We start from the raw sequence: 23,546 nt of genomic DNA, 5'->3' as shown, positions 1-23,546 counted from the left end.
TAACCATAGTTGGGATACTACACAGTCTGATTCATTATGTTACACTTTTTAGTAACAATTTGTTTAATTGTAAAGAAATGTGTATTACCCTGTAATCTGCTTCTAAGGCAAAATGGCATGTGACTACAGCAGAATGATTTCTGTGCTTTCTAGATTTCTTGTTCATTGGTAGTTTTGTCTTGGCTTCTGCTGGCTATTAATTGCCATATTTTTGTCTAATTCTGTCAAACGATGATGTTCAGTACTAGCTTTGTGCTTTGAGTCCCACCTTTTTATAGTGCCCAAAATGAAAAAAGTATTTCCTTTTTTCTGTTTTCAGTCTAGCCACTATACACTTTGAGAGTAGCCCAAATCATGATGTACAAAAGTGCACAGAGGTGCCCCAAACGGAAGTAGCTGGTAATTAGGCTAAGTGGTCCAGTAGTCCAATTCTGCATAAAGGCAGCATATTTTCCTGTTCAGAAGTTGGGACAAAAATCTCACCACCCAACTATTTTTGTGAGTGTTGCATTGTGCAGGACTCCACTGGCAAATTGCTGAGCAGGGAAAATGCTCTTAATCTTATGCACGTTGAAGTTAATTTCCTAGAACTTGATGGGACTTACTTCCGAGGAAGCACGCGCTAGCTTGAGCTGGGACTTCTGTTTGGGCACACAGTATATTGCTTCAAACCCTGGGTCCATTTCAAGACCCCGGAAGCCAAGGGAATTGTTTCCACCCGTTTCAAACCGAAGAACAGAAATGTACTTTATCTACCCAACACCTCCCTTTTCCTGGTTTCCCTCTCCCTCCCTTGCAAGCCAGAGAGACAACCTATCACTTCCACGTTATCGATACAACAAAACTGCTGAGCTCTATGCTGTGCTCGTTGGCATTTGAGTCAGTGGCTGCGGGGGGGGGGGTATATTCCGAGTCCCAAGTCCATCCATCTTGCTAAAGTTGGGTAATCCGTGAAACACTCTCCCTCTGCATTTTGTTTCTCCGAGTTGGAGAGATGCGTGTGGCCACACCCTCCAACTCGCGACAGATTTTCCACCCTTGCGCTGCCAGGACAGGCCGAGCCCGGCTTATTCTGGCTGGATAAACATCTCGCCAGACAGAGCGAGCCTGCCAGGCAGCCGCCAGCTCGGGGAGAGGCGGCTTGTGCCTTTCACAAACGTGGGTTTGTTTTCCCCACAGCGTCGCCAGGTTGCTCATTTCCCTTCCCCAAACTGAAAGGGGGGCGGGGAGAAGACGGTGAAGGAGGAAAACCTGAAGCAAAATCACCTCCTTTCTCGCCGAAGTCTCGGAGAGAAAGAAAAATAAAGCCCCCTCTGCCGCCTGTCTCCACAGGCAGCGGCTCAGTCCTGCTTCTCCAACGTTGCACCAGGTGTCAGCAGAGATACCCAACTAGCTCGGAGCCTCCTAGTTATATAGTAACCTGTTGCTTTTGGTCGGTGGCTCCACCTCTCCCTCCTCCTCTGCCTGGGCTGAGGGAGAGCTTCCACCTGCTCTCAGTGGAGCTGCGAGGTCTGCACGGGGAGAAAGGAGGGCGAGGAGGCGCGAGAAGAAGCGGGAGCCGTCACGAACGGAGAGGGTCGTTTCCTCTTCCCCATCTCAGCCCCGGGCACCGTTTCCCCTTGGGCGGGAGGTCGGCGGTCACCTCAGGGAAGCCCTTTGCTGAGCCCAGCAGAGCAGGAAGCCCCAAGTTCAGAATGGCAGGGAAGCTGGACTAAGAGGAAGGGAGCCGCTCAGTGGGGAAGGAATTACGAGGACCCAGGAACCTGGGAGAGTCCAGCTGGCTTCTGAGGGAAAAGTAAGTGAATTCTTCTTGTTTTTAATTTCTCCCCCCTCCTCCTCCCCCGCCCTGCTCCCCAGCGTTTGACGAGGAGCCTCCAAAGAATATTTCCCATGCGTAAGGAAGGGAGTGTGTTTGGGAAAGGGAGTGCTGGTAAAAACTCTGGAAGAAGTTAAGGGAAGAAGGAGCAGGATTTTCTCCATGTTATTTTGTGGCGTACTACAACATCTCTGCCCAAATGGGAAAGGTCCAGCAGGGAGTGCTGTTTTGGCAAAGGAAGACTCTTACGTTAGAAAACAAAGTCTAGCTATGCTATCAGTTGCTCAGCTTCATCGACACACTGCTAAGTTTATTCCAAAGTTGGTTGGCTTTTCTCTCTCTGCTTTTATGTCTGCTTGGCTGCACTTTTGTGAAGTGGACCTCAAACTTACGACCATGGGAAAATGTTGGTTGAGTTTTGTTTTTAGTTTAGTGAAATCATATTGGCAGTGGCCTGGGGTGGGTGTGTTTGCTTAGATATGGAAAATACTGGTACAAATTCTTCTCAATAAATGCAAGTCATCTTAATTTAGAGCTTTCTGAAATGCTGCCTGATATTAAACCCTGGGAACTAATCACTGCATTGTCAGACAAGTGGGGCACTTGGATATAATTGTTCCTTGGCTTTAATTAGGGCAATTTTGTATAATGTGCAGCAGCAGGACTGCTCTTCCATGCTGAGTAACTGCCTGGAAGTGTAAACAGAGACATACCAGATCTTTCTTTCCTAACTCACAAATTTCAAGTTATTCTGCCGAGGTCATTGCTTAATATTTACATTTTGTACTCTGGATCCAGTTCCCAAGTACAAAAGAGATGCAAGAGAGTATTGTTTATTAACAGTACACTTGTATTTCATACACGAATGTCACACGTCCTTTCAGTTCATGCTAGTTGCTCATACGCATTTTGTAAGAAGTCACAAGTTATGCATTTGGATGTCGTTCAAAAATTACACTGATGACATGTATTTGGGGATTTGTTCCCATGCACAATGTGTAAAGATGTCCTAAGAAGTTTGATCCATTCTGAATATCTGGATTTTTTGTGCTCACCACATGACACTCTATAGTCATGTGAATAGAATGCCATATTAACAAGAGCTATAATTGCTCCAGCTTCCAGTTTACCAAAATGTTATGAACATTTACATAAATCAGGTGGGGCTGATGGGAGGCGTAAGCCAAAACATCTGGAGGGCATGAAGTTGGCAAAGGCTGTTTCATAGTATTAGTGTGGTCTAGTTCTTCCATTGTCTAGAGGAAAGGATGGTCCACATAGAAGTCCCAAGTCGATTGCTAATTTAGGTTAAAAGGACCTGTTATAAAACAAGAGGTTGGAATCTGCTGGGATTGTGAAATGCAGTAGTGTGTGTGGAGGGGAGGATATATCAGAGCAACCTGCACACTGACTCAAACAAAGCTCAGGGCCGCCCCCTTCGTATGCTACTGCAACAGTGTGGGAGCTGCTTCCCCATGGCTTCATCACCCACTGCCTTGCTACTGTCTGGAAGCCACAACTACATGATGTAAGGGTGGTGTGCAGCTCCTACCCATCCATTATATCCCAACTGGGAGGAAGAGATGGAATTTGTTAGGAATAGTCCATATGATTACTTTTGGCACTAATTATTACTTCAGCAGCTTGGGAAGAAATTACTGGGCAGCACTTGTTGTGCCACTGCTTTAATGTGAAGGGTCTCTCTTAGGGTGAATACAGATAACCATGTCACCACTTGGTCACCCCTAATGTGTCATTAAATGTTCCTTACCACATGGCAAGATAAGACAAACAGGTGGTTTTACCGCCCGGTTTCAAATCTTCCGTTCCTGGGTAAGGTGATTGAGAGAGCGGTTGCTGAACAGCTTGGAGGGTTTCTGGATGAAACATCGGCTCTGGATCCATTCCAGTCCGGCTTCCGCGCTGGTCATGGGACCGAGACGGCTCTGGTTGCCCTAACAGATGATCTTCGTAGCCAGCTGGATCGAGGCAGGTCGGGGCTGCTGATTCTTCTAGATCTGTCAGCAGCTTTCGACATGGTCGATCACGAACTTCTGGACCACCGCCTTGCTGACGTGGGGATCCAGGGCACAGTCCTTCAATGGCTGCGCTCGTTTCTCTCTGGTCGGGGACAGAGGGTGGCGCTTGGGGGGGAATTGTCATCGCACCACTCCTCAGTGTGTGGAGTCCCTCAGGGTGCGATACTCTCCCCGATGCTTTTCAACATCTTTATGTGCCCCCTCGCCCAGCTGGTTCGGAGTTTTGGGCTGGGTTGCCATCAGTATGCCGATGACACCCAACTCTATCTGTTGATGGATGGCCATCCTGACTCTGCCCCAGACACACTGACCAGATGTTTGGAAGCTGTGGCTGGATGGTTACGTGGGAGCCGGTTGAAGCTAAATCCTTCGAAGACAGAGGTCCTGTGGATGGGACGGGGCGATATGGGATTGGGGGGGGCAACTCCCATCTCTTGCGGGGGCGCAATTAGTGCCAGCACCGTCCGTTAAGAGTTTGGGTGTAATCTTCGACACCTCCCTTTCCATGGAGGTGCAGATTGCAGCTATAACAAAGGCGGCATTTTTCCATCTCCGCCAAGCTAAGCAGTTGGCTCTTTACCTCTCTCGCCCTGACCTAGCCACTGTGATCCATGCGACGGTCACCTCCAGACTGGATTATTGTAACTCGCTCTACGCGGGGTTGCCCTTGAGACTGACCCAGAAACTCCAGCGGGTGCAGAATGCTGCAGCGAGACTCCTTACAAGGTCTTCGCTGCGAGATCACATTCACCCAGTGCTATACCAGCTGCACTGGCTCCCGGTGGAGTACAGGATCAGGTTTAAGGTGCTGGTTTTAACCTTTAAAGCCCTATACGGCCTAGGACCCTCGTACCTACGGGACCGCCTCTCCTGGTATGCCCCACAGAGAAACTTACGGTCTTCAAATAAAAACATCTTGAAGGTCCCAGGCCACAGAGAAGTTAGGCTGGCCTCAACTAGAGCCAGGGCTTTTTCGGCTGTGGCTCCGATCTGGTGGAACACTCTGTCACAAGAGACCAGGGCCCTGCGGGACTTGACATCTTTCTGCAGGGCCTGCAAGACAGAGCTGTTCCACCAGGCCTTTGGCCAGGGCACAGCCTGACTCCCTCCCTCGGCAATCTTCGCGGAGCTCTGGCCCAATGGTTGCCAGTGGCTTGAATTAATTAATTTTTATAATGAATGATTTTAGAATGTTGTTTATGCTGTACTTTTGTACTGTTTTATTGTTGTTAGCCGCCCTGAGCCCGGCTTCGGCTGGGGAGGGCAGGATATAAATAAAATTTATTATTATTATTATTATTATTATTATTATTATTATTATTATTATCGGTTGATTAGATGTACAGGGTGGAAAGGGACTACCTGGCATTTGACCATCTGACTTTTCACCCTGGATCTTGCATCACTCATTCAAGCAATAAAACTTGTTCATAATTCGTGACAAGAACTTAAGTGGGAAATGTTTTTATTTTATTTTTTTAATCATTTTTATTAATTTTCCAATAAAAAACATCCTATATATCCAATCATAATCCAATTAAAATAAAAAACTAAAAAAAAGACCAAATTATAATCCAAATTATAATTATTAATTTTTCGGAGTTCCCCATGGTCTGGACCTCTGAAGCATATCACCACATCTCAGTCCTGCCTCTCCTCATTGTTTCCATATTGTCCACATCTTGATTTTCACGCTTTAAAATTCTCCATCCCTGGTTCCACAATTCTCAATCATGTCAGACGTCATATATCCTTTCATCCATCAAATACAGCTTTATTTGTAAGTATATATTTTTCCAACTGCCTTTTGACCAGCGCAGCTTCCTCTGACTCCATTCCAATCCGGGATGTTATCCAAGTCTGTTATCTGAAGTTTAATGACGCAGCAACTCCCAGTCATTAATCCTTCCAATCCAGGCTGTTGTCCGAACCTTCCTTTTGAGCTTTAATGAATCAGTACCTTCCACGTTAAATTGTTGGGCAAAACTGTTTGAAATGTTTTTATATTCAAGAGCTGAATGTAAATTCATTTAAAAAACAACAACAGAATTTCAGTTAATACTAAACATAATAGGTCATTAGATCAACCTCAGAGGGAGTCTCCATCCTGGTGCTGCCATTGGGGATGGAAACCCCCCCCCCCCAAGTCCTGAAAGCTATCCCACTCAAAGGATCCATGCCTGCGGACCTTGGACAGATGAAAAAATGAACATGAAATTATGAAAGCCAGAGTAGTCTAGACTTTGGACAGATAAAAACATGGTAATAAAATTATGAAAGTGAGTGTTGAACCTGTCTTCAAATCCCTGCTCAGCCTTGAAGTTCCCAGATGGCCTTGACAAATAATTTCTTAAGCTTAGTGCATAGTCTGCAAAAGAAGACTGAATGAGATAATGACTACCAAGCTGGCTACATTTGAGAAATACCGGTACTTGTGGAAATATGAACAATGGCTGGTAATTAGTTGGGATACACATGGATAACACAGTAATGAATCTTTTCTAGCTTTTAATCAGTGGTGAGCCATAACAGGAAGGTGGGTCAGGTCTTTTTCTCCCCACCTCACAGCTAACTTTGACAGGTAGGTGGGACCAGGCAGCTGTCTTGCCATCTGACATCATAATTGTTCCAATGTAATGATTACATTTTAGATAATTATTAGGGGTCATGTTTGCCTCCTTGGTTTTAAAAGCAAGCTTTTTTATGCCAGTTTGCTTTATAGTTATGATATCTAGAACCTTTTTTAAAGATGATATGTTCATTTGAGAAATGTGTCTCTCAGCATGGGGCTTTAGGAAACCACAATGATCAGTCTGTCTATGATGAGTATTAGCAAATCCCAGATAACAGAATTTAAATGGATTTACACAGAATGTACAGATTTCTCATACACTTGCACACTTTTCTTGTCCTCTCTGCTCATTTCAGTGCACATCTGCCTCGTTCTAAGAGTGGAGTGCAAGTCATCATTCAAATAGGGTGGGTATTGTGATGTTTGCAGGTTTGAAATAAAGTATCCAGTTAACCCCAAATGACAGTCATGTGAAGGTGATGTTCAACATCTTTATAAATGACTTGGATGAAGGAATTGAAGGGATGCTTATCAAATTTGCAGATGACACCAAACTGGGAGGGGTAGCTAATCCTGCAGAAGACAGAATCAGAATTCAAAATGACCTTAACAGATTGGAGAACTGGCCACAAGCTAACAAAATGAATTTCAATAGGGACAAATGTAAGGTTCTGCACCCAGGCAGGAAGAACTAGATGCACAACTATAGGATGGGGGACACCTGGTTTACTAGCAGTACATATGAAAAGGATCTAGGTGTCTTGGTGGACCACAAGCTTAACATGAGTCAACAGTGTGATGCAGCAGCAAAAAAAAGCTAATGCTTTTCTAGGCTGCATTAACAGAAGTATAGTGTCCAGATCAAGGGAAGCAATAGTACCACTCTATTCTGCCATGGTCAGACCACACCTGGAATACTGTGTCCAAAGTATATTAACAAACTGGAACATGGGCAACCATGATGATCAAGGATCTGGAAACTAAGCCTTACCAGAACTGCTTGAAGGAGTTGGGTATGTTTAGCCTGGAAAAGAGGAGACTGAGAGGAGGGGTGTTAGCCATCTTCAAATATCTTAAGGACTGTCATAAGGAAGAGGAAGCATGCTTGTTTTCTCCTGCTCTTGAGGGTAGACTTGAGGCAATGGCTTCAAGTTACAATAATTGAGATTCCGAGTAAACATTTGGAAAAACTTTCTGACAGTCAGAGGTGTTTGGCAGCGGGACAGACTCCCACGAGAGGTGGTAGACTCTCCTTCCTTTGTGGTTTTTAAGCAGAGGTTGGATGGCCATCTGTCATGGATGCTTCAGCTGAGATTTCTGCATTGCAGGGGGTTGGACTAGATGATCCTTGGACCCCTTTCAGCTCTAAGATTCTATAATTCTATGACTGCCACAATTAGCCACCTCACCACTAGCCCCTTTTCAGTGTATGTAGCTGATACTAGTGTTTGGAAAACGTGGTTGTGTGTCACCAACAAGGCCTTCCACTGTGTTTGTGTTCTTTATCTGTACAGATACAGAAACAAGAAGCAAGTTTGTGCCAAGCTCCAGAGACATTGCCAGCTCTTGCCATTTTGTCACTTGGCTCGTAGTTTTTGTTTAAAAGCTATACGAATTTCAGAGTTAATCCAAGTTATCACCCTTGAAGGCTTGGATGAAAGCTCTTCTCACAACAAATGACACATAGGTTTTATTAGTTTTGTGAATGACAGTAGTAGTCAGGTGGTTAACAACTGTCCTATTAATGCAAGCTATAATATGTGTAATATATGCAGTGTGTCCAGCTGTTCCTCTTCAGAAGCACATTTAGTTAAACTAGAAAGACTGCCAGGGCTCAACAATAGAGGAAGCCCATTTTGCTGGGTCCAAACCATCAAGAAATTCACCTACCCAAGCCCTGTTTATGGTTCAAGAAAACTAATTTCAGTAGAGCTTACAGAGGCATTACGTCCCACTCATATTAATGACTCAAAAAATCAAGAGAGCCAGGGTGTAACATGTCGGGGTGGGGAGCAGGGGGAGAGAGACATGGGAGGAAAGCATCATAAACATATGTCTTTTCAGGTTCAGCTTCTGTGCTTAATGGCAGGTCAAGCAACATGGCCGGACTCAAGGATTCTGCCTGTCCAGCCCCTCTGTCTTTACCAGAGGGTTGACAAAGGCTGCCCTTGTGGCAGTGGTTTTGTATAGGACACACCTCCTTTTCTTGTCCTAGTTTCCCCTGCAGTTTGCACAACATTTTTAGATCCAGCCCTTGAGGGGAAATCTAATTGCAGAACATTGATTTTCTGCTGACTTCTCATTATAGAGTGGCCCTATTAGCAGTGGTGGGATTTGCCTTGGTAGCTTCTAAAGTCCAAGCCAATTTTCCACCTTCTCAGTAGTGCAATAAATTGGTTAAATTTAACTGCTATTGTGAATATCTGTTTTATCGTAATTATTACTGCTTTACTACTTTCTTCTCTTGTTGTATGACTCCTTGATGGAACCATAATGACTGGCTGACATGGAGGAATCATCAAGGGAAATGTTTCGTGGGCTAGAGCTATGCAGGAGATATGGAGCTAAATATGAAGGGGTCAACCTCAGGGTGGCCAGATTAAAAAAGAGGACAGGGTCATGTAGAAGAAACGCCTGCTGGAGCTATTGTAGCTTCTGTACAACAATTGAGGTGCAGGGGTTCTGTTGTCCTTTGCATCTGGCTGCCCTAGTCCAATAGGAAGGCAAGCTAGAGGTTTTGGGAAATGAGATGGTGATGATTCAAAGCCAGTCCAAACAAATCCATAGCTTCTACTAGGTCTCATGAAGAAGAAAGGGTGAATTCTTTATGTATTCATTCGTTTCATTCCATTTCTATTCCGCTCTTCCACCCATAGGAGCCCAGGTTGCAGCACAATTCAGAATAAAATCAATAAAAACATACACAATGTGCCAAGAGTGATTTGGTACAGGCTGGCTGATGTGAACAGCTTTCAAGGCTGTTGGGATGGAAAAGTCCCTTGGTTGGGATGGGTAAGAGTCATTACTATCCAGCAGCCTTCCTCAACCTGGTGCCCTCCCAGTGCTTAGGACTATAACTCCCATCCTCCCTGATCATTGGCTGTATTGGTAGGGGCTAATGGAACTTGTAGTCCAAAACATCTGGAGGGTACTAGGTTGGGGAAGGCTGCTATACATGATCAATTTTGTGTAGTCCAATTTTCCTGTGATAGTATATCGGGAGAGAAATGACGAGACCTGCTAAAGAGGTCTGTAGCTTATGCCTAAGGGGTCAAACACCCAGGCAGCAAGATGTATGGGGCAGTTATTGTGGATTTGGTAGCCAACAGTATAATTAGGAGCAGTGGAGCGAAAGATACTATACAAGCAGGTGCTGGTTGGAACTGAGCCCTTTTCAGATAAATGCAAGGGTGTAGCCATCTAGCCCTAATTTCATCACTTGTTAGTGAAAATAAGCGGCATCCTGGCCAGACTCCTTGGATACGATGAAATGAAGGACAACATTCTGGTCCCTTTAGTTGTTCTATAGCAGAGGGGTTTTAGGAAGCCCAGCTTATGTTGCAGTGGCACAAGTATGAGAAAACCAGCTCAGGTTCCTCTTCTACACAATTCTTAAAAGGTATGGGAACTGTTCGGTTGTATCCAAAGTTGGTCAAACTCAGAGTAGGCCTATTGAAATTAAGGGCAGGAATTCAGCATAGCAGGAATTCAGTCAGTGCAAGCCTTTCAGCTTGCCAGGCAAAACAATCCCCCTTCTCCTCCCCCTGCACTCTGTTTTGGTCTGTGCACTCCTATCGAACCCTGAGCCAATTTGCCGGCTGTAGGAAGGGAGCAGGAGAGAAACCCTGTTGTGCTAGCAGGACTTGTTAACCATCTGGCCAAAGAGCCTAAGTTAGTCATGTGCATTGATTTCAATGTGTCTGCTTTGAGCTTGACAAAGCTGGAGACAACCCATTTCATTGTGTTGCTAGGCATTGCTGCTTGCTCGATTGGTTTTCATGTCCATCTAAGTCCTCTGCAAGGGGAGAAGCAGGGCTAGAAAAGATGGTGCCGAACAGGGCAAACTGAATGGCACGGCTGGAGAATTCTTGATATATGGGCTAGACTTAGGGTGGAAGATTCTTACTCTTCATAGCACTTGAATGATCACTATGCAAGCTGTTTGTGTTGAGGGAACAGGAAAAGCTGGTTGTCTGCAATAGGTTTCTGTATTAATAGTGACTCAGTATTGCAGCAGAAATTACCTAGGGAGACTTTTGGCCTTATGGAAATGGTTCACCCAGAAGCTTTTGGTATTAGAACCCTCTGCTTTTGCAAGCAAAATATGCTTCCAATTTTAGTTGAAAGAGTGTTACAAAATCATATTTTGTTTTGCAACTGCAGTAGATGTATGGTGAAGAAGCGGGTATGTGTTTGGTTTGGTATATTGAAACTAAGAGTTTTTCCAACTGCCCCTTAATGCGAGCGACAGGAGGATACCAGCTTTGTGATTCAAATCTGTTACTGTATCTTAAAAGTCCCATTTATTAAAGAGATAACTTTTAAACTGATGCAGGGGGAAGGGTTTGTATGTTGTGTATGATTTTAGAATATTATTGCATTTTAAGTTACTTATCATTCAAATTTTTATTGGTTGCTGTTTATGGTCTCCTGAAGACCACAGAACATTGACTGTAAAATACCTACGCTTTGTTTACTCACTTTTTATGGAACATTTGCATGACATCATAAACAAAACATCCTCATCTCATGTTTTCCCTGCTCAGGTTACATTTATCCAGAGCTCAGAAAACCCATCAATTTAACCCATGATATAGAGGGCACAGTTTCTCTGAGTGTAGGTGGCCTATTGCGCTTGGAATCTATTCTCTTTAGCCTTTCTTTTTCCAAACAGAATGATCTTGTATCTGTTCTTCGTGTCTCTTCCCACAACCCCCCAATTGCAACGGTGTTATGATTTAGAGTGCAGTGAGAGGGGGGAGATAGTAATGAGCTGTGTGGCAAGTGGAGAGAAGAAGCATTTTAACCATTTCCATAGACCAGTGTTTCCCAACCTTTTTTGGGCAAAGGCACACTTGTTTCATGAAAAAAATCTCGAGGCACACCACCATGCCAGATGGGGAAAGGTCACTTTTTACTTATGTAAAAAAAATAAAAAAATAGTAACAGCATAGAAGGTAATGGTTAGGCTAGCATCCCTCTTCCAAATATGCTAGGTTTTTATTTGCAGGGACTGTTCTACATGGGAAAGCATTCAGCACTGTCATTCTCCCATCTGCCATCTGAATTGGTACTATTCTGGGTCAACTTACTCTGCTGCATGTGTAGATGAAAATGGCACCAAGTGTGGGGGAGGGGGCAGAACAGGTTTCAGATACATAGACAGAAGCTGACTCTAAGATCTGCCTGCCATTGCACTCTGAGGTGTGAATCCTATGGAACGAAGCAAACCCACTTATATTCTTACACACGGTCCTTTTAATGCACAAGGTAACAAAATATGTTAACTTGCTCCAGCAGTTTTATGTTGTAACATACTGAAAAGACTGTCGAAGTCTCGTGCTCCCCCAGCCTTCGCCAGCCCTGCGCCCTCCGGATGTTTCGGGCTACCAGCCACGCTCCCCTCAGTCTCAACCTAATATCCCCAAGTGTTTCATATTTACTAGGAAATAACTCCCGCTGGTACAACGGAACTTCCTCCCAAGCAAGTCCATCTCTCGGTTTACATCCACGAGCTCGGGGCTGCGGCGTCCAGGAGGCGACAGCCCCGCCCAATGGCCCCGAGGGGACCCCGGAAGGGAGGCTTCGGCGCGGCGGCGGCCCCTGCGCGTTTCACCTCAGGCTCCGCGGGGGCGGCAGCGACAGGCTGCGCGGCTCCTCCTCGGGCCGCTAGGCGGAGCCAGAGCAGCGCGGGAGGGCAGCGGAAAGGGCGGGTCCGTCGCTATAGAGACGCCCGCTTGGGTGGCGCTCGAGGTGGCTCCGCCTGGCCCGCGAGTCCTGCGAAGCACTCTTCCCCGGGGCCTGTGGCGCAGGCGCAGAGCGGCGCGGCGGAGGGCCGCTTCCCTCCCCCGCCCGGAGCGGCATTTAAAGGGGAAGTGGCCCCTTTCCCGCGGCCGGCCTCCTCCGTCGTCGGCGCCCGGCTCTCCTATGGCCTGGCCCGGGGCGCGGAGGGTGCGGAGAGTGGCAGTCGGGGCCGGGGGGCCATGGCTGCTCCCGGGGCGTCGCGCTTCCTCTACGAGCTGCCCGCCGCCCCGCCTCTCGCCGCCCGACTCGCCCGACTCCCTCCAGGCAACATCTCGCGGCACACCAGGCAACGTCTGGCGGCACACTAGTGTGCCGCGGAACACCTGTTGGGAAACACTGCCATAGACAGTGGTCCAATGAAAATTATCCTCTTACCAACATTTGGGACTGAGGAATAAATAGGGAGGAGGGGTGGAACTGGTTTCTTGGCTACAGAAAGTTATCTGGATGCCAGACGTCTGAAAGCAGCATTGCTATTCCACTTCCTGCTTAAAGTAGAATACTAATGATGATTGAGTGCTGCTACATTGTCCACATCTGCAAGAACCACACATCTGTGCTAGGTAGTTTAGAATCTGACATGCTAATGTCAGAGATTGATTTCATCCCTGGAAGGCTGTTGATTTCACAGAATCTGTTGCATCAATTTCAGTGGGTTTTGTTCTGGGGGTACAAAATTCCACCCTTGGCTGTTGTATTCAGAAAATAAAACAGTCCTGGTATCTACGAACAATCTAATTTCAATACTGCATGTTGTTCCATCTGATATATTGTTGCTCTTATAAGTTTTTTTTCCTTTCTTGCAGCCATCCAACAGTTTCTGTAAAACAGGGATGGCTAACTTTTTTTTTGAACCAAGGGCCATATTGGCCCAGGATCAGCCCTCGGGGGGCCAGATGGCAAAGTGGAGATGGATAAAATGTAAAAGTGTGGGGCGCATTTTTTTAAGGACACATTTTGGGGTTTCAGGGAGTTGCCTTTTGATATCACAGCAATGGATCCATGGGGCTGGTCAGTAGAATTTCAAGTTACTGGGGAACCCATGAGTCCTTCAATGCTGTCCCTATTGCTGTCTCTAGGGAAAGGCTATTTTGTCAGTTTCCATTTCTCTAGTTTCTTATCTTTCTTGTCTTAAATTAATATCTCTACATTTCTGCATTAGTTTGTAGTTTTGCTTTAAATGTCCTCAGGAAAATTCATCAGCATTTTTGTGCAAACTGTGTACTTTATGCAAAAATACACATTTTTGTATGCAATTTTGCCTGATACACAGTTTGCAAACAGTTTCTCCTATTTTTAAATCAAATTAATATTTTATTTATTTAATTTTTATACAGCCATTCATCTGAACATCACAGCGTGGATTACAATATAAAAATACATAACATAGTAACAAAACAAAAAAACCAATACCCTCCCCAGTTTGAAATGCCATAAATAGTTCACTTATTTGTTTTTTATTGGTTTTCATGATCAAAAAAGCAAATATTGTTGCCTAGAAATACAAATTTGGTCACATCCAACAACTGAGTAAATTTGGTCACATCCAACAACTGAGTAAAAGAACAATAATTAAATAAAATGTAAAATAAATTTGAAAACTAATTTTGAATTTGTTGACAGAGTTGTTGAAGAAAACCAGAGCAGTAACAATTACAACATGATATATAATGACTTACAATGTTTAAACCGGGGAATACAGGTAAATAATAGTTTAAACCATCAATATTTTGGATTTACAAACATTTCACTTTTCACCCCTTTGTTGCTAGTTGTGTATACCTTAATAAAAACTTTTTTTAAATGATAAGGAATGGAGGAGGAGATAAAGATGTGGCGGTTGGGAATAAAATAATTTAGACATGCCAGTATTGTACACTGTAGTAGGCACTGCTAACAGTTTTCCCTAATGCATTTTGTATGTTATTTCCTGCAATATATGCATTTTATGCACTCTTCTTTCTAAAATATATACATTGTTTAGTTGGAGACCTGGTCCCAAAATTCAGAGCAATATAGTTCATTTTTGGTTTGCATATTGTGTTCGAAAGTGCAAATTAAGTAAAGTAGGTTTGCACTAAAATCTGAACCATCCCTGAACCCCCATCCCTTGCTACCTCTGTCACTTTGGATAGAAAGGCAGGAAATGTACACACCAGTCCATTTTTCTCATTTTATTGAGCCGCGCAGTACCACCAAATATTGTGGGTGGGGAAGCCAGGAAGGGAGGTCAAACTAGCTATACAACTACACCCTTTTCTACATTTTCTGCAGTGATTAAAAGCTTTTGTGGCTGCCCTGGGTGGGTTATTCCAGCCTGACTGCGTGCTTGGTGTAAAAATAATTCTTTCTCAGACTTCACTCTTGGCCTGGCTTCCTGGATCTTTGTCTACTACTCCCTCAAAACTCCCATCATCATACTTCCTGCTTTTTTGACAAATGTGTATACTTTTGGCACCCGTTTTCCTCTGGGATGCCCACAAAGAATGAATACACTACATATCTTCTGGTTTTCTAAGTCCCTCAAATCAGGAGGGAAAGTGGACAAGCAAGCTAACTTTGCACCCACCTCCCCTTGCTACCCAGTCACCATGCCCACCTCTCTCCAGTAGCTGCAGGCATGACTTCTGAAAGCATGGAGGCTTCTCTTTTCATCTAGGCTCCCCGCCCCCCATGCAGAACCCTGGAGAATGGTGAAGGATTTTGAATGTCTGGGTAGGATTACTGCCTTCTGACAAAGTCAAATTAGCTCATGAATTTATGCAGTACAGAGTGGTTCATCACAGCAAACCATGGTTTATTGTGTTGGAAACAAGCGTAGCCTCCTGCTCCCCCAGACTCAGATACTCTTCTCCCCCCCCCCCCCGCCCATCCTCCAGCGTTGCTACAAGAAGGTGGTCAAGCATTTTCACTTCCTTTTTTTCATTTTCATTTTGTTATGTCATCTGAACCTAGCAGTTCGAAAGCACCTTCGGGTGCAAGTAGATAAATAGGGACCGCTTACTAGCGGGAAGGTAAACGGTGTTCCGTGTGCGGCTCTGGCTCGCCAGAGCAGCGATGTCACGCTGGCCACGTGACCCGGAAGTGTCTGCGGACAGCACTGGCTCCCGGCCTATAGAGTGAGATGAGCGCACAACCCTAGAGTCTGGCAAGACTGGCCCGTACGGGCAGGGGTACCTTTACCTTTACCTTTACCTATGGTTTGTTTGAAACAAGCCAATTTCAAACTGGTTCATGAAGCAGTGTTGTCTAAATAGTCCATAGTTAACATTAACTGTGTTTGGGGGTTGAGCATAACAGAAATGGCACAAACTGAAATTGGAAGTTGGAAGCAAACGCTTCGTAATTCCTCCTCTCCACATTTACAAGTCCAGTGAAGGCTAGGCTCATTACTAACATGATAAAAATGTGGTATCTGGGCACAGCCAGTGTCTCAAACATCAATTTCAATGCTATAACAATACATTAGAACAAGTGTGTCATTTGGTGTGGGTTTTAACTTACTGTGAGTAGTGTAGCCGCCTTAAACCTGACATCCTCTAGATGTTTTGAACTCTAGTTGCTTTCAGTCTGAGCTGTCATGTACTGCCTGAGATTGATGGAGGAATCAGGTTGGAGAAGGCTGAAACAGCACGACGTAAAGGGTATAACTACACCAGCATTTTCCGCTGTGATGGACAATGCTCTGAACATATTCCAGAATTTGGAGGATTCTTGCAGTTTGAGCTCCCTGGAGGAAGAATATTCTTGTTTCACATTTGCATTGCCCCACCATGATCAGTGTGACAGTGTGTTGCACAGTATAGCACATGAGTAGGCAAACTAAGACCCGGGGGCCAGATGCGGCCCAATCGCCTTCTACATCTGGCCTGTGGACAGTCCGGGAATCAGTGTGATTTTGCATGAGTAGAATGTGTCCTTTTATTTAAAATGCATCCCTGGGTTATTTGTGGGGCCTGCCTGGTGTTTTTACATGAGTAGAATGTGTGCTTTTATTTAAAACACATCTCTGGGTTATTTGTGGGGCATAGGAATTTGTTCATATTTTTTCCCCAAAATATAGTCTGGCCCCCCACAAGGTCTGAGGGACAGTGGACTGGCCCCCTTCTGAAAAAGTTTGCTGACCCCTGACATCCTGGAATAAAAGACCTCCCATTCAGAAGGCATTTTTTCGTTCCAGTTTTACTGCAGTGAGGTGTTACTTGACTCAGTTAATGTAACAAGGCCATTTTTTAAAAAGTGGGCCATGCATTTAAGGTAGCCTTTTGACTATGAGCTGAAAGGTTTTGGTTTCAATCTATTTTTTTCAATCTAGCATTTGGGAAAAGAGGTTTTTGCTTGTGTGTTGGGGTGCAGGAAAGTCTGGCAACGGAAGGTTCCAAGGAATAAACAGATTCTCTTGCCCACCCCAAAAAGAGAGGGTAAAAGAAGGATGGAGACAGCTTCAAGCCTTTGCTTCTACCTTAAGGTCTACTCTTAGGATACAGGTACTTTGGTGGCCACAGACTGTTGGGATACTGCCAGGGAGACATCATCCATCAAGCCCCATGCCGTCTCCGGACGACCCATTGATCTCTCGTAGAAACGCAGTATCAATCAATTAGCGACATGAGCTCCAGAAATTACTTGCCACATTCCAGAACTGATGCACGCTCTTATCAGCAGATAATGCACAGCGAAAGACGCACCCAGGAGAGCATTATTTACGTTTATTCAGCGTTGGTCAAAACAAAGAAAAAACATGACTGCCTGCTTCAGTATTCAGGCTCAGAGAAACGAAAGCTTAGACACAACAGTGACATCCTGTGAACAGGAAATACGCAGGCTGTGACACAAACATCCTGCTCCCTTTTAAGGTGGAATAGAAATATCCTAACACAGACTGGCATGTTGGAAGTGAACAACTGAGAATCAAGTATGGACTTATATTTTGTGCTGTAAAGGTGTTCCATCAATCTCTCCAGGATGCTTGATCCGTAATAAATTCATTTTTTGTTTCTTGAACTGAATATGAAGAGTTGCATGGTTGCTACTTGGTACACCAAGGTAAACTTTTGCTCCTAAGGAGATGGAATTACCCATCCTTCCCCCCCTTCTTATTCCTCCAGCACACCTACTAGGCTTGGGTTTTGTGAACTGCCATGGTTCTCCAGGGAATAAATGCTAAGATAAAAGCCTGAACTTGGTTTGCTTAGAGTTTGAAGCAACTACATTTCCTGGTTCTCAGGAGAGAAGTGGGAGCTTGCTCATGCTGCTTTAGGGAATGGCGGAGCCAGTCATGACTTGGGGTTATGAGAAGGGTGTGAGTGTAACAATTGCCTCCTTCGCTGTGTGCTGTCATGGAAGGTTTCTGCCTCCTGCTTTGCACACAGGACTTGATTCATCAACAGCACAGGGAATATCTGCCATCATGCAGTCTCCTGCCCTGGAACTATACGTATCTGCTTTCACCCCTCTCTTCCCACAATCTGCAACAAGCAGGGACAATCAAGGCACTGAAATCCCACTGACTTCCATGAAATGTGTGTGGTAGGGTGGGTGGAGATCAAGAGCTGTGTTCAAGGTCACATGAGTACCATACAATATATTCCTTTCAGTGTTTCATTTCCTTCTGATTTCTCTGTCCAAAATTTCCCACTCCCCATGAAATGTGTATATACCTGAAGCTCAGGAAAGTGATTCATGTATCTGACAAAGGGGACAGTAGTTCACGAAAGCTTATGCTATAATAAATGTGGCAGTCTTTTAAGGTGTCACAATGTGTTGTTTGTTTTTCTGCAAAAGGCTAACATGGCTGACCCCTCTAGAAAGGCAGTTCTCGCCTTTTGGGGCTCAAGCTCTGTTTGGGAAGCTTGCCACACCCACAAACCTAATGAAATGTTTTTAGCACCATCTAGCAATGCAATACAAAAAATATTGGCCTATTCTGGTAATACAGCAGGCTCCATATCACAGCACCAGAGAGTTAACCATTGAGAACATACTTGGACAGGATATGGTTATATCACTTCCTGTCAGTTTTCCCTTTAAAAACTTCCTACAATTCTTTCATCTTCATCACAAGGTCTTGGTCCCAGGCTGCCTGATCCTTTGGTGCTCTCAAGAGGATTTCCTTCAGAAACTTGATGCTACTGGGTGCAAAACTGTGTCTGGAACTGTCAAAGCCGCTACCTGGTCTGCCGTCTAGAACTTCAAACACAGAACGCCTGTGTGCCAGTCCTGCCACCAGCCTAGCCAAAGCAGTGCCTGTTTGTTTTGTTAAAGTGCCACTCCCCAGTGGACATAGCATGTGCCAAGTTACAACTGAGTATGGATTGTTAGCAAATATCCAAACATATATATACACACACAGAGGATGTGAGCAAGAGCTAAAAATGGAAGACTGGCAGGATAGGAAAGTAGCCACCCCTGTGTTGAGCTGGAAGGCTCAAACCCCATGAACAATGATGTATGGGTGTGTTTCTGCAAAAAGCAATTGCTGCATTCACAATGATAAGAAGGAGGTGAGGAGTTGGCTTGCTATTCACATTGCCTTCAGTTTTTGCTACTCCTTACTTGCTCTGTGTGCACAGCAGTGGGGAAAAAGTTTTCCTCTATCACTGTAGCTGGAGTCAGACACTGCATTCTGAACCCTCAAGAAGATTGTGGTTGGGGAACCAACAGCATGCCATAGACACTCACAATCTTGCCTCCCTCTTCTGCAGAGATTCTACAGGTGTGCAGTGGGTTTGTGTGACTGACAGATCAAGCTTGTAACTGGATGAAATGTTTTAACCAAATCTCTAGTTCCAGTGCTTTGGGGAAGGAATGTTGAAACAAATATACAGCCTTGGTCATGTGCTTCTTACTATTTTGCAAGTTCTGTTTCTAAGGAGCAGGAAGATTATTTAAAGAGTTCTGATAGAGCAGTTGGAGCATAAATCCATCCAGCCCTTCCCTTTGATGCTCTCTTTAAGATCATACGGCTCCCCCCCCCCCCCATTTATTTCCTATAATTTAATCCTGTTGGTTTTTTAAGTGTTTATTGCTTGTTCTTAGAGTCATTGGAGTTCCACTCCATCCCATCTTTCTTATAATGTTTTTGATCTGGGAATTCAGTGTGTTCTATTTTATTTAGTCCTGGTGTCTGGACTGTGCTAAGAGATGCAAACTTAAATTCAATTACCTTGTAGCTACAGTCTCTATTAGGAGCTTTACATATAATTTCAGGAATCAGATAACAAATTAGGAACGACAACCAAAAGCTGAGTTCATTCATGCCCACAAGGCATTTCTGCCAATGGCAAACTCTTAGCAGTTGCATCATAGTTAATAATAGGTGGAGCGAAACTTGAAAGCCAGATTGTATGTATCCATGTATCCATGTATATATGTTTTAATTAAGGCATATAGAGTTAATTAGCACGGTGAAGTGACTACCACTAAAAGAGAACACTTACCTCCCTTCCATTCATCGGAGCCATTTAATCTACAAAAATAACTATAGTATATCAGATACTATAATACAGTGAGAGGTGTGACTACTTAAATGTTGTATATTAAATATTACATAAAGCTTGGGAAGCTTAGTATTGCTTGAAAAGCATTAGGCAGAGGAATTTACTGACCTGTCTACATTTGTTAAATAACTAGCAATATGCCCCCGAAACGGAGGGAACATGTATGGTATAGGAATCTTCTGTACTGCTCACGCTCATTTTATTGCATTTCCACATCTCACAGCAAGCCTCTATTTGCTTCAAATTTTCATTTGCTTAAAAAAACAACAACAACACGGCATCCACACGGAGCCTTCTTTAGCTCTCTTTCTTTCAGCCTTATTTACAGGGGTTACTTGCTTGGCGTATATTTTGCCTTATAAATGTTCTGTTTGTCCTTTCCTTTCCTAATGTGAGTATTGCAGCCCAGATAGCTTCCTGACTCTACTGAGCAAGACCTGGGCTCCAGCAGACACGTGTAACTTAGACCTGAGGTGCTGTTAATCTGCATACACAATACACAGCTAAAGTACAGTATATTCAAAGCACATTTTTCCCCTTAAAGAATTCTGGGTGCTGCAGTTAGTTAAGAGTTGCTGGGAATTGTAAGTCGGTGAGGGGTGAACCACAGTGCCTAGAATTCTTTAAGTGAAAGAATGTGCTTCAGATGTGTTTTAAAGATCCCAAACCTTTTAGTTAGCAATGTGTAATACACAACACCCACCTTCCAGGTAACCCAGAAGTTTCTAATGATACAAATAGGTTTGGGAAGAGGGATGGGATTGGTCTGCTGCTGTTTATGTTCCCAGGCAAAACACTTCCTGCAAGAAAGTGGTATTTGATCCCCTTTCTTTTAAATGAAGGATCATAATCCCCCCTCACCATTGCCATTACAGTCGTACCTTAGTTGTTGAACACCCTGGAACTTGGACGTTTTGGCTCCTGGACAATCAAAACCCAGAAGTGACTGTTCCAGTTTTCTAACGTTCTTTTGGAAGCCGAGCGTCTGGCGGGGCTTCTGCACTTTTGATTGGCTCCAGGAGCTTCCTGCAGCCAATCAGAAGCCGCGTTTTGGAAGTCGAACAGACTTCCAGAACGGATTCCATTCAACTTCCAAGGTATGACTATACCACTAACCCTTTCATCTGTCACAACTTCACTGTGGGATGCTGAAGCGGTTCAGGAGGAAAAATGGACAGAAGCTCAAATAAACAGACTTATGAACATGGAACATTAGAAGGATACTTTATATGTGGGAAATAAGCAAATAATAATAATGATAATAATTTTATTACTTATACCCCGCCCATCTGGCCAGGCCTTCCCAGCCACTCTGGGCAGCTTCCAAGAGGATATTAAGAACACAATAAAACATCAAACATTAAAAACTTCTCTAAACGGGGCTACCTTTGGATGTCTTCTAAAACATATTATGATTCAGTTGATGCAATACTGAATGGCATTAAGAAAACTGAGGCTTCAATCCTGAGTACACTTATTATGGGATTAGCCCAAATGCAGGGGACATTTGGCTCTTCACCTGTTGCTGAACGACAACTGCCATCATTCCTGTCCGTTCGCCATGCTTGTTGGGGCTGGGATTAATAGTTCAGCAAAACTGAGAAGGGCAAAGTTTTCCCATGCCTGCATTTAATTGCACTTACACTGCATTCAGGCAGAATAAATTAACTCTGCATTGTCCCCTAAAGTGCAACTCCGCCTCCAGATTTTCTCTCTCTTCCCCTGCCCTAGGAGAAGCACTGCTTCAGAGCTTTGTTAAGATATCTGCTGCAGAGCTGTTAATAAGGCAATTACATTATTAATGCCTTATATAGGGCTTTAATCAATAATCAAGGCTCAGCAGGACTTATTTCTGATGAAATACTTAGGACTGTGCTACACAGCTGCTGTCGCCATGTTTGATTTACTGGCATTAAGACGTATTTACATGCAGCAGCACATTTCAGATCTGCAGGATTATCACATAGGATATCTGTGTAGGAATTTCATTGTGAATGAGACAAATGAGTATGAATGGTGAGTGGGCACATAGATGCAATGACATAAATGCAGTATATTCTTAAAATTGCTTCTGTAATAGGGGATTTGAGGTGTGTGTGGCAATAGTGGTGAAGAGGAAAAAAGCAGGACATATGGCCAAAGAAATTGCACCAAGAAGGCTTGCAGCTTTTCATCCTATTCCTTTCTCCCACCTTGCAACCTTTGAGCTCTGCCTGCATCCAAAATGCATATCATTTCCTGAAGTTCTTTGCTGTGTTCCTTGTGATAGGTTTGTGTGTGTCAAAAGAAGCGAAAGATTTCACTAGTCACAGTTTTGGAGAGAGGTAAGGAAAAGCTCCACAGCCAAACCTTGAACAGCTTTGGGCAAGAGGAAAACATTATGAAATCTTTTCCAAACTGCTGCTGCGTTATTCCCAGGCAGGCTGAGGAAAGTGAAGTTGTTTCTTTTCTTTTCTTTTTCAAACCAAAAGTAAATGACTCATGTTGCACACCATTTCAATATGGCATTTCTTCTTCTACAGAGTCTTTTTCATCCCAGAAAATGACAGCCAGCTTTTATATGAAGCCCATTTGTTTACTTTTGCTCAGACTTCCAAAAATATCTGCAAGTATGGACGACCTCCTTCTTTGGTCTGCTGAACTGAGAAACAGAGTGTGAGAAACCCTAATCCCTCTTCTTTTGGAACAATTTTCCTCCAGCAGATTTCTAGATACTGACTATTTTTATCTTTTCTTCTGGTTTATTTATACACTCATTCATGCTGAGTGACTAGCGGGTATTTTTGTTCCATCAATCGTTCACATTTTTCCCCCTTTGGCTACTAGTATGAATGTTTTTGATGCTGAAAACTGTTCAGTTTCTGAATGTTTATTTCTGTTGGGTTTTATTGACATAGGCCTAGTTCACATGTCACATTAACCATAGTTTAAAACATGGGTAGGCAAACCAAGGCTCGGGGGCTGGATCTGGCCCAATCGGCTTCTAAATCCCTCCCGGACGATCCAAGAATCAGCATGTTTTCACATGAGTCCTTTTATTTAAAATGCATCTCTGGATTATTTGTGGGACATAGGAATTCGTTCTTTTTTTCTTTTTCAAAATATAGTCTGGCCCCCCACAAGGTCTGAGGGACAGTGGACCGGCCCCCTGCTGAAAAAGTTTGCTGACCCCTGGTTTAAAACAATCTATGGTTTTATGTGTATGCTGCTCAAAAGCTTTTGTGGTACTTTTCCTCCACTCCTGATGCAGTGCAGATGACAGAGGCGGAGCTAGCTGCTCCGGCACCCAGAGTGTGTACACTGGGGGGGGGGGGCTAGCTGCCCACAGTGAGCGTCCATGGGGGGCAGCACGGCAATGTCACCCCTCCCTCACAGATGACACCCGAGGGGGGCTGCATCCACCCCCCCTTTCTCTGCCAGTGGCAGATGAAACCAGGCGCAGCCTGGCTTGTCATGTTCCCTGGTTCTCCCCAGCTCATGAATTGTTTCCAAACAAACCACAAGCAGTAGCTATGTTTTGTGCATATTATTTGTTTGGGGAGGTAAATTTACCCAGGCATGCTCAGGTAAATTTTTTATTTGTTTGTTTGTTTTAA

The 23,546-nt window shown here is 44.2% G+C and overlaps 1 protein-coding gene across 2 annotated transcripts in view; it reads left to right on the top strand.

Annotated features, from left to right (window-relative positions):
- The first annotated feature begins 1,117 nt into the window (after positions 1-1,117).
- Positions 1,118-23,546, top strand: part of EPS8L2 (EPS8 signaling adaptor L2) — an 88,276-nt gene continuing 65,847 nt past the window's right edge. For both annotated transcript variants that reach the window (XM_028735171.2, XM_028735163.2), the window contains exon 1: positions 1,118-1,795. The gene's annotated coding sequence lies outside the window, so the exon portion shown is untranslated. The remainder of the gene's footprint in view (positions 1,796-23,546) is intronic.

This window comes from Podarcis muralis, chromosome 1, assembly GCF_964188315.1.
Source record: "Podarcis muralis chromosome 1, rPodMur119.hap1.1, whole genome shotgun sequence".
Taxonomy (NCBI): domain Eukaryota; kingdom Metazoa; phylum Chordata; class Lepidosauria; order Squamata; family Lacertidae; genus Podarcis; species Podarcis muralis.
This window is presented reverse-complemented; position numbering and strand designations above follow the sequence as displayed.